Source organism: Mesitornis unicolor, unplaced genomic scaffold, assembly GCF_000695765.1.
Source record: "Mesitornis unicolor isolate BGI_N332 unplaced genomic scaffold, ASM69576v1 scaffold21826, whole genome shotgun sequence".
Classification (NCBI taxonomy): Eukaryota; Metazoa; Chordata; class Aves; order Mesitornithiformes; family Mesitornithidae; genus Mesitornis; species Mesitornis unicolor.
The window spans coordinates 57,680-65,434 of NW_010189193.1; positions in this window are offsets into that span (position 1 = coordinate 57,680).

Below are 7,755 nucleotides of genomic sequence, written 5' to 3' on the forward strand. Positions count from 1 at the left end.
GAGCAGGGATGTGCTGAATGAGGATGCTTGGCGTGCCTTCCTGCATGCCTGCATCCCGCAGTGGTACTTGCACAGGCAGAGCTCAGGCAGGGACCCAGGGACTCCAGTTCTGCTCAGGGTAGCTGGACTGAGCCCCCAACCCACCACACACAAACTTGTATTTCCCTTGCTGAGGGAAAATATCAGGAAAGACCAAACCCTAGGTCAAGTTGCCATCTGCCATCCTATGTACAGGGAAACATGCCTAGGAAAAAAAAAAAGGTCATATAATTGTACAGGAACTCCTAATCAAGAGTGACATGAAGAATAAAACACCACCTGCCATCACCAGCAGTGACAGGCAGCTGCTATCCAATATCAATGCTAATACTTTTCCCTCTGTAGAGCGCCTATTGATCTGAACAGGATTAAGAGAGGTGAGGAAAGTACTCATTAAGTCTTCCAAGGACTTGGCTAAAAAAAGCATTCAGGAGGAGCCAGATATTTAAGAAATCAATTTTTTAAAGAGTTTAAGGAATTTCTCTAGGAACTGTTTGAGCTGCTAGAGAAGCAGCCAAGGAGACAGGTCTCATAGGAAAATAAGCTTCCTTGGATCCAGGAATAATACTTCAAATTTGTTCCAAGCTCTGATGCCCCTGCTAGAAAGGGGGACCAACTCCCCCCCACCACTGGCCCAAATCTCACGTTTTCAGCCCCAGTAGCTTGTGAAGCACCACGCAGTGAACCTGCCCCTGTGGCTGCACCAAGCCCTGGTCTGCACATCAGCCTGAGGTCCTCTTGCAGAAGAGGCTGGGGGTCCTGGACTGGGGAGATGCCACCCCAGACCTGCTGCCACCAAGCAGCTGGAGATGAAGGAGCACCACACATTGCAATTCTAGGGTGGGCAAAATGTGGCAGATGGAAAACCATGAACACTGAGGACTTTTGCGTGAACAACATCAGGAGCAGGGTAAGTTTTCCTAGTTTGTCTTAGCCATATCCTGTTGAGATGGCACATTGGGCTGAAGGGATCATTTTGGCTCAGTCACAAGCTCCTACGCCAAGGGAGAGTCTAGCAGTGATGGATGTAGCCACATTATTCATTTTGTGCCTTACACTCCCTAGGCCACTGGCAGGCTGCCTTTGGGGGCAGGGGTGAGACCCCCCCGCCTGCAGTCAAACCAGCCATCCTTGGCCACTTTTCCTGCTTCAAAGCTATTAAGATGAGCTCAACTGGCTTCTTAATAAACCGCAGCCCAGCTTTCAGGGCAGTCTGGCACCCCTGCTATGATGAGTTATGTGGCACAGAAATGCCAGGCCTTTAATTTTGCAGGGCAGGAAGCAGGAACTGTGCTCCTCGGTTCATGCTACCCAGCTCTTTCACCTCCAGGGTCACCCAAATGTGCTTTTGATCACTGTCTTTCTGCTCACCTGGAGGAGACTGCACTGAGCCAGATACCAAGGCTCAGCAAAGTTAGAAATGCTTAACGCTGTCCTCAGGCAAGCAGGATTATGCTTAGAAAGTGTGTGAGATGTGCACTGCTCAGACACCCATGCCCTCCACACCTGAGGAGTTAAATGACTGTGAAAAGGACAATTATTGTTATGTAGTTTGTTCTCTAACACAGCCAAGCACATACATCCAAGTTACACAGCTGGTATAAATACATATGGTAGTTATGAAACAGCAATCATGCACAAACCAAAAAGCCACTGAACTGAGTGCCTATGAACTGCATTTTCGGGAAGGAGGTAGAACTGTGTGCGTGGGCTCATCTGTACAACGCTCCGTGCCCAGGTTGGCTGCCTGGGGGATGCTGCACCCCAGCATCAGCTCCTGTCCAGCCAGGGCTTGGGCACCAGGACACAGACCCCAGCAGAGCTCACGAGCCCACTGCAAAGGGGCACAACACAAAATATCCCCATCAGCTGCTCTTCAGTCCAACTATGCTGTTTTGCAAAACCGGGAATAATTAAACAGGTCTAAATGACTAAGCAGTTATTGCCAATCTGAAATTTCTCTCTGAATGAGTTTAGCTTGGACTGGCAGACACAACATCCTTACCTTCTCCTGTGGGTTTAATAAACTCAGTTACAGTCTTCTAACATCTTATTAAAGTACACTTCATTTATCTATTAGCATACCCTGGTATCATGAGAGTAGGCAGGTTTTTCTGGGTCTAATGTGTTGATTTTCTGAGCAGGTTATATACTCAAGCATCTTCCCACAGCAGCTCCAGCTTGTGCTACAGCTGGAGTTTTTAAAGACTTCAGAAGCACCAAAGCGATCGACTCCCACGGATATCATCCAAGCATGAAAGAATCAAAGTGCTGATAGATTAATCAATATAATGCTGCCAATTCAAGTATTTATCATGTAGTCCAGAAGTACTACAGCTATACATCTTGTTTTCCTCAGCAGTACTATTACAATCACTGTCTTGTACTGCCTGGAAAGCACACCGGGAGCTGTGACGGGGAGAGATAAATAACTGCACCTCGCTATTATTTACAGGTAACAAAGAGATCTCCAAGTTAGCCGGGAGCGCTGAGGAATGAGGCTGCTGAGCCATGCAAGGCAGAGGCAGGGAGCAGAAAGTCAGAGCAACAGCCTGTTGACCTGTATTAATGATGGTACACTCTGACAAACACCCTATTTTCTTAATTAAAGGTTTTCGTTATTTCATTAATACGTTTTGATGAGGAGCATGTTGCTGCCAACCTGCCATACTTCAGATTGATCTTTCTAAGGTAATATGCAGTCAGATATCCATACTTCATCTTGATCAATATTAAAGAGCTCTTACTGATTTTTTTATATCAAATATTGCTGCATTATTTTTGAGACATCTTTGCTTTAAAGTGACAGAAGAAACATGATAAATAAGAATTTCTTTTCCCTTTAATTCCCACTCTCCACGTCTCTGCTGTAAAATGAAGTGCAAAACAAGTTTTCAAAGCAGGCACCTCCCTCTGCAAAGCAAAATACAAACCGAACATACTTCAACATATCTAAAAACCACGGAACAGTTGGGCTCAGCATGAGAGTACAAAGAAACCAAACCTAAAAACAATTTTGTGGGCTTCACAATTCCCGTAAAACCTCACTTCTCCCCCAAACAGTACATTTACACAAATAAATAGAGATGCATATAACTTACCGGAGCAAATATCACCATACACATTTACAAAAGGATTTATAATCCAACTTGTATCTCCTGAAATAAAGCAAGGTTTGTCTCATACTAAAAATAAAGGCTCCCAAAAGCTTCTCGCAGTAGAGAGAGAGAGAGAGAGGGAGGGAGGGAGGGAGGGAGGGAGGGAGAGGCAGTGAGCGAGCACCAGCTCCTTGCCTCGCTTTTTATGAAGCAAATAAGGAGAGCAAGAAAATCAATGCTGAGAGAAAGTGAGATGCTATACCAATCAGGCAGCAGTCTCAGCCTTATTTGCAGAGGGATGGCAAAATGCTCATGTTATTAGATAATGACTACACACAGCCCACCTCAGTGAGGGGCTGATGGCCGGGTTGTGGTGCAGGTACCAACTCAGTGGGTTGGGGGACGCAGCCCCTTCCTCCCTAATGCAGCATCACTTGGTGTGTGCTCTATGGGAAAGAGAAAGTTCATGATTTTGGGCTTGAGTTGTATTGAGCTTAAAGAGCCTCTGCTTACAGCCTATTACCAGAGCAGTGCGTTTCTGTTGCTGGCTTTTTGGGCTCTATGTTGTATTCTGAGATGCCTTTCACCGCATTTCGGAAAGCTGCTTCGCAGCCACAGCAAGGAGGGGAAAATTCCCCAAGCCAGAAAAGGGAAAAGACCTCTCAGGTCTCCCATACTTTAGTGTGTATTGAGCTGCCCCTGTGCTTGCATAGGACCAGACCGCCAAAGCATCTTTCTGGAATTTGAGCTTTCACCCTGTCTCGTGTCTCAGAGAAAACCTATGGGAAACCCATGGGTTTCCTTGTGCCAAAAGGGAAAATTTCTGTGCTGTTACACAAACAAAACCTTTGCTGTGTCTCTGTGTGAGCCGGAAGGAGGAGAAGGTAGCAGGAGGTAAGCTTATTGACTCCATCATACAGGCACCTGCGTGCAGACAGTACACATCGGTGGCAAATGCACACTGCTTCTTTGGAAAGATGCCCCATTTTCTCCCCCCAGCATTTGTACAAAACCTCATGCCCTGTCACTGCAAAACTCCTCACCAAAGGGGTTTCAGGCCAGTCCCGTGTCTCCTACTCTGCATTTAGGACTTTGGTGCATTAAGAGCCCAAAATGGATCCAGGGATCCCTCTCGGCAACGCACCAGGCTCTGCACCTACCCCCCATGATTCTCCATCATCACCCCAGCATGGTTTGGTGTAACTGGGACTGTGAATCACGCTCTGTGCTATTTATTTATCAAACCCGGGTTTATCACTGTTTTGCCCTCTTTTCTACACACTGCATTAAATATATTCAAACACGTGACTTAACGGATGAGACACAAGGTGAACTTGCTCCTCTATTTGGTGACTGAAGTTACACGCTGGTATACAGAAACACCTGCTGGGCGACAACAGTTCTCCGCGCAACAAAATTGGAGCAAAATTGCTTTTCCTTGGTGGCTTGGGATTCACATTGTGCAAAAGAGCTGGACTTCATAGGGAAAATTGCGAAGACAAAATCAAGGAGACTGAATTCACCTGATAATTCAATTTATCTGTTTGAGGCTTGAACTTCTAGCACAATCTGGGCACAGAGGAGACCCCAAGAGCCCTTTACGAGCGCTGAACATCCAGGCCCCTTTCCCACGAGCAGGAGCCGCATTGCCACGTTGACAGATGTCACTGCTGACGACATGGCCCTGTGTTTCCCACAGACGCAGCCTGATGCTGAGATGAGGAGACATCGTGGTGCTGCCAGATGTCTCCAGGCTGAAGCACTGCTCTGCTGCTGGGGGTATATGAAAGTATCTGCCCAGCCATGATTAAACATCTCAGCTCCTCTGGTCGGCCAAGCTGGGCAGCATTTGCCTCCCACTGCACCATCAGTAGCCTTTTGATGTCTTATCCACGCAGGACCTGCACTCCGCAGCCATGCTCACATCATGTAGGCTGTGGGAGCATCTCAACATCTGCCTGGGTGGTGTTGGCCACTGCACCTTCCTCCTTGAGCACAGGGCTCACACAGCTCACTCCTTCCTCGCCATCTCTGGGAAAGGCAGAGCAGCCCAAATTTAGGTGTGGAGGACATTTTCTAAGAACAACACAAACCCCAGGAGGAACATGAACCAAAATCCAGCCATGGGTGGATTGTGGACCACACAAAACTTACTACCCACTGCATCAGCATGAGGGGTGATGCTGGATCTCCCACACCCCTGGGAGAGCTCTGATCCAGCCTGCAGGCACCCAGGCTGCTCCCACACACACTGGCAGAGGATGCTCAGCCTGCCTGAGCTCCACAGCTGAGACATCTCACTGCTCCTGGCCTTTTTCATTGCATTCAGCTCTCCAGCTGGCACTGAAACTCGCTGTATCTCATGGTGACCAGCCTCTTGCTGCAAGGTGTGACAGCAAGTGAAATCCAAACACCTCTCATTTTCATTTTCCAGTGAGATAATTTTGTTTTCCCTTCCCACAGCTACACAACTGCTGGTACTCGAACTCACTAAAGTCTTCTGAAAACTTTCAAACATTATAGTTTTGCAGAGGCACCCCTGGGAGCTGCTCTGTCTCAGGGCCCCAAAACCTGCGCCCACCTGGGCACCTGGAGAGGACACAGGGGTGCAGGATGCAGTTTTGGCCAGACCATGATGGAGTGCAGCAGGTAACGGCCCATCTTGTTGCGCAGCTCCTTCAAACAACACTGCAACACAGACTCCACACGTAAGATCAAAGCCTGCTTTTTTTCTGAACACGTCACGCCATGAATCCTGCGCCTCAGGTCTAACATTGCTGAAAGTGCATGTGCCAGCATTTGCTGACAAGGCAAAATCCTTGTCGGGCTGCAGCAGACCCTGCAGCACTGCAGGCTGGTGCTTTCTTCAGCTTTATTTGATTCCTTTGCATAAATTCATCTGAAATAGCGGACAGGGCACTCAGCATCACCAAGCATGAAACCAGCAGCTGCCAAGGCCCGTGCTGGTCTGCCATGCCTCTCCTTGTGCTCTATCACAGTTTTCAGCTTCTGATTTTTAAGTTGTTCGTTTCAAAGCAGACTGAAAATCTTCATGGGACTTAAGCCCCAGACTCCTTTAGATACTACTGAAAAACTGTGCACATCCAGCAGATTTCCATCAGCTTTGCCACATCACTGAAGGGCCTGAAGAGATTTAATCCCCAGCCTGTTCACAGCCCATGTAGCTAAAAGGGATGCAGCACCACCAGTAACGGCGAGGGCTTGGCATATTTGCTGATATTACCCTGGGAACCCTGTTCATACTTGCATTTATGCGTGCAGTATTAAAATCCCACACCGCAGGTGGAAATTAGGTTTTATTGGTCCTGCCATGGAGGACCTGAGCTGGAGCTTTTTCAGCACCGTGGTCCTCAGCTCTGCCCAAGGCTGCATCACACCCACGCTCACCCTGGCCAGGCTGAGGCAGGACCACGTCACCACATCTGTGCCCACTCCACATTTAACAACATCAGAGCCTTCATCCCACCTGTGCCATAGAGAAAACATCCATCAGGGCTGTGTGAGGTGGCTGGAGCCTGGCAGAGAGGGGAACTGGCCAACCTGGAGCTGCTGCTGCAAACAACCCAGCAGCCCAGGCAATATAAAGATGGGCCGCCTGTTTGCCAACAGAGATTTTTCCCAATTTCCCTCTCAATCTTTATTTAAATTTGGGAAGACAGAAAATTAATGAAGTCTGAGATACATAACTGGAAACCATTTGTTTTTCTTGCGGAAATGGAACGTTTCCTAATGAACCTCCCCTCCCCCTGTGCCGTTCGGCTCTGGATGCAAATATTGCTGCGAGTTTATCAATCTGCGGCTTGTTTCACACAGTTTGCAATGCTAATGAGTAAACCAATTTTGACATATTATGTAAGCCAGTTTCTGAAACAGAGATTCTTGGCAGGCCAAATGTAAACACAGACACCCTCTTGCATCCAATTTAAATGAGCATGTTGCTGAAAGCACTAAGGGCTTGATTCTGTTGACTTATTCCTGATTTACTCCAGTGTAATAAAAAAAAAAAAAAGAAGAAGAAGAAAAAAAGAAAACCAACCAAAAAAACACCCTTCAATTCAATTACTGGTGCAGCAATAATTTGCAAAATGGATCTAATTTTGTAACAAGGAAAGGGGTTGGAATAAGCTAATGCAGGGCTGTGACTTGGGCACTGCATGAGCATGAGCATCAGCACAGCACACGATCAGGAGCACACACGCCAATACAGATGGAGCTCATGGGGGAGAGGACAGCTCTCCTCTCTCTCATCCTCCCAAGCCAAATTTAGGTCCAGGTACAGACCCAGGACCATCTCCAGAGGGAGGCAAAGCCCAAGAGCAGCACCAGGCTTTTCAAGCCACAAACTTTCCCTGCTGCAGTGACACTGGGGTGGTGGGAACCCAGTGCAGGAGGGAAGATTTGTCTCATCATACAGCGAATGTCTGCACCACAGCAGAACTCAGGCGGGTGCTGAGACCCCATGAACCATTCACTACCTTGTTCACTCGGCCCAAACCTGGCCACTGGCCCCAACACCGAGACAGTTGGACACTCTGATGAATGGATCGGATCCAGGTCTCACAGACTGATCTGAGCACCAGAATGACGTGTGTTGGAT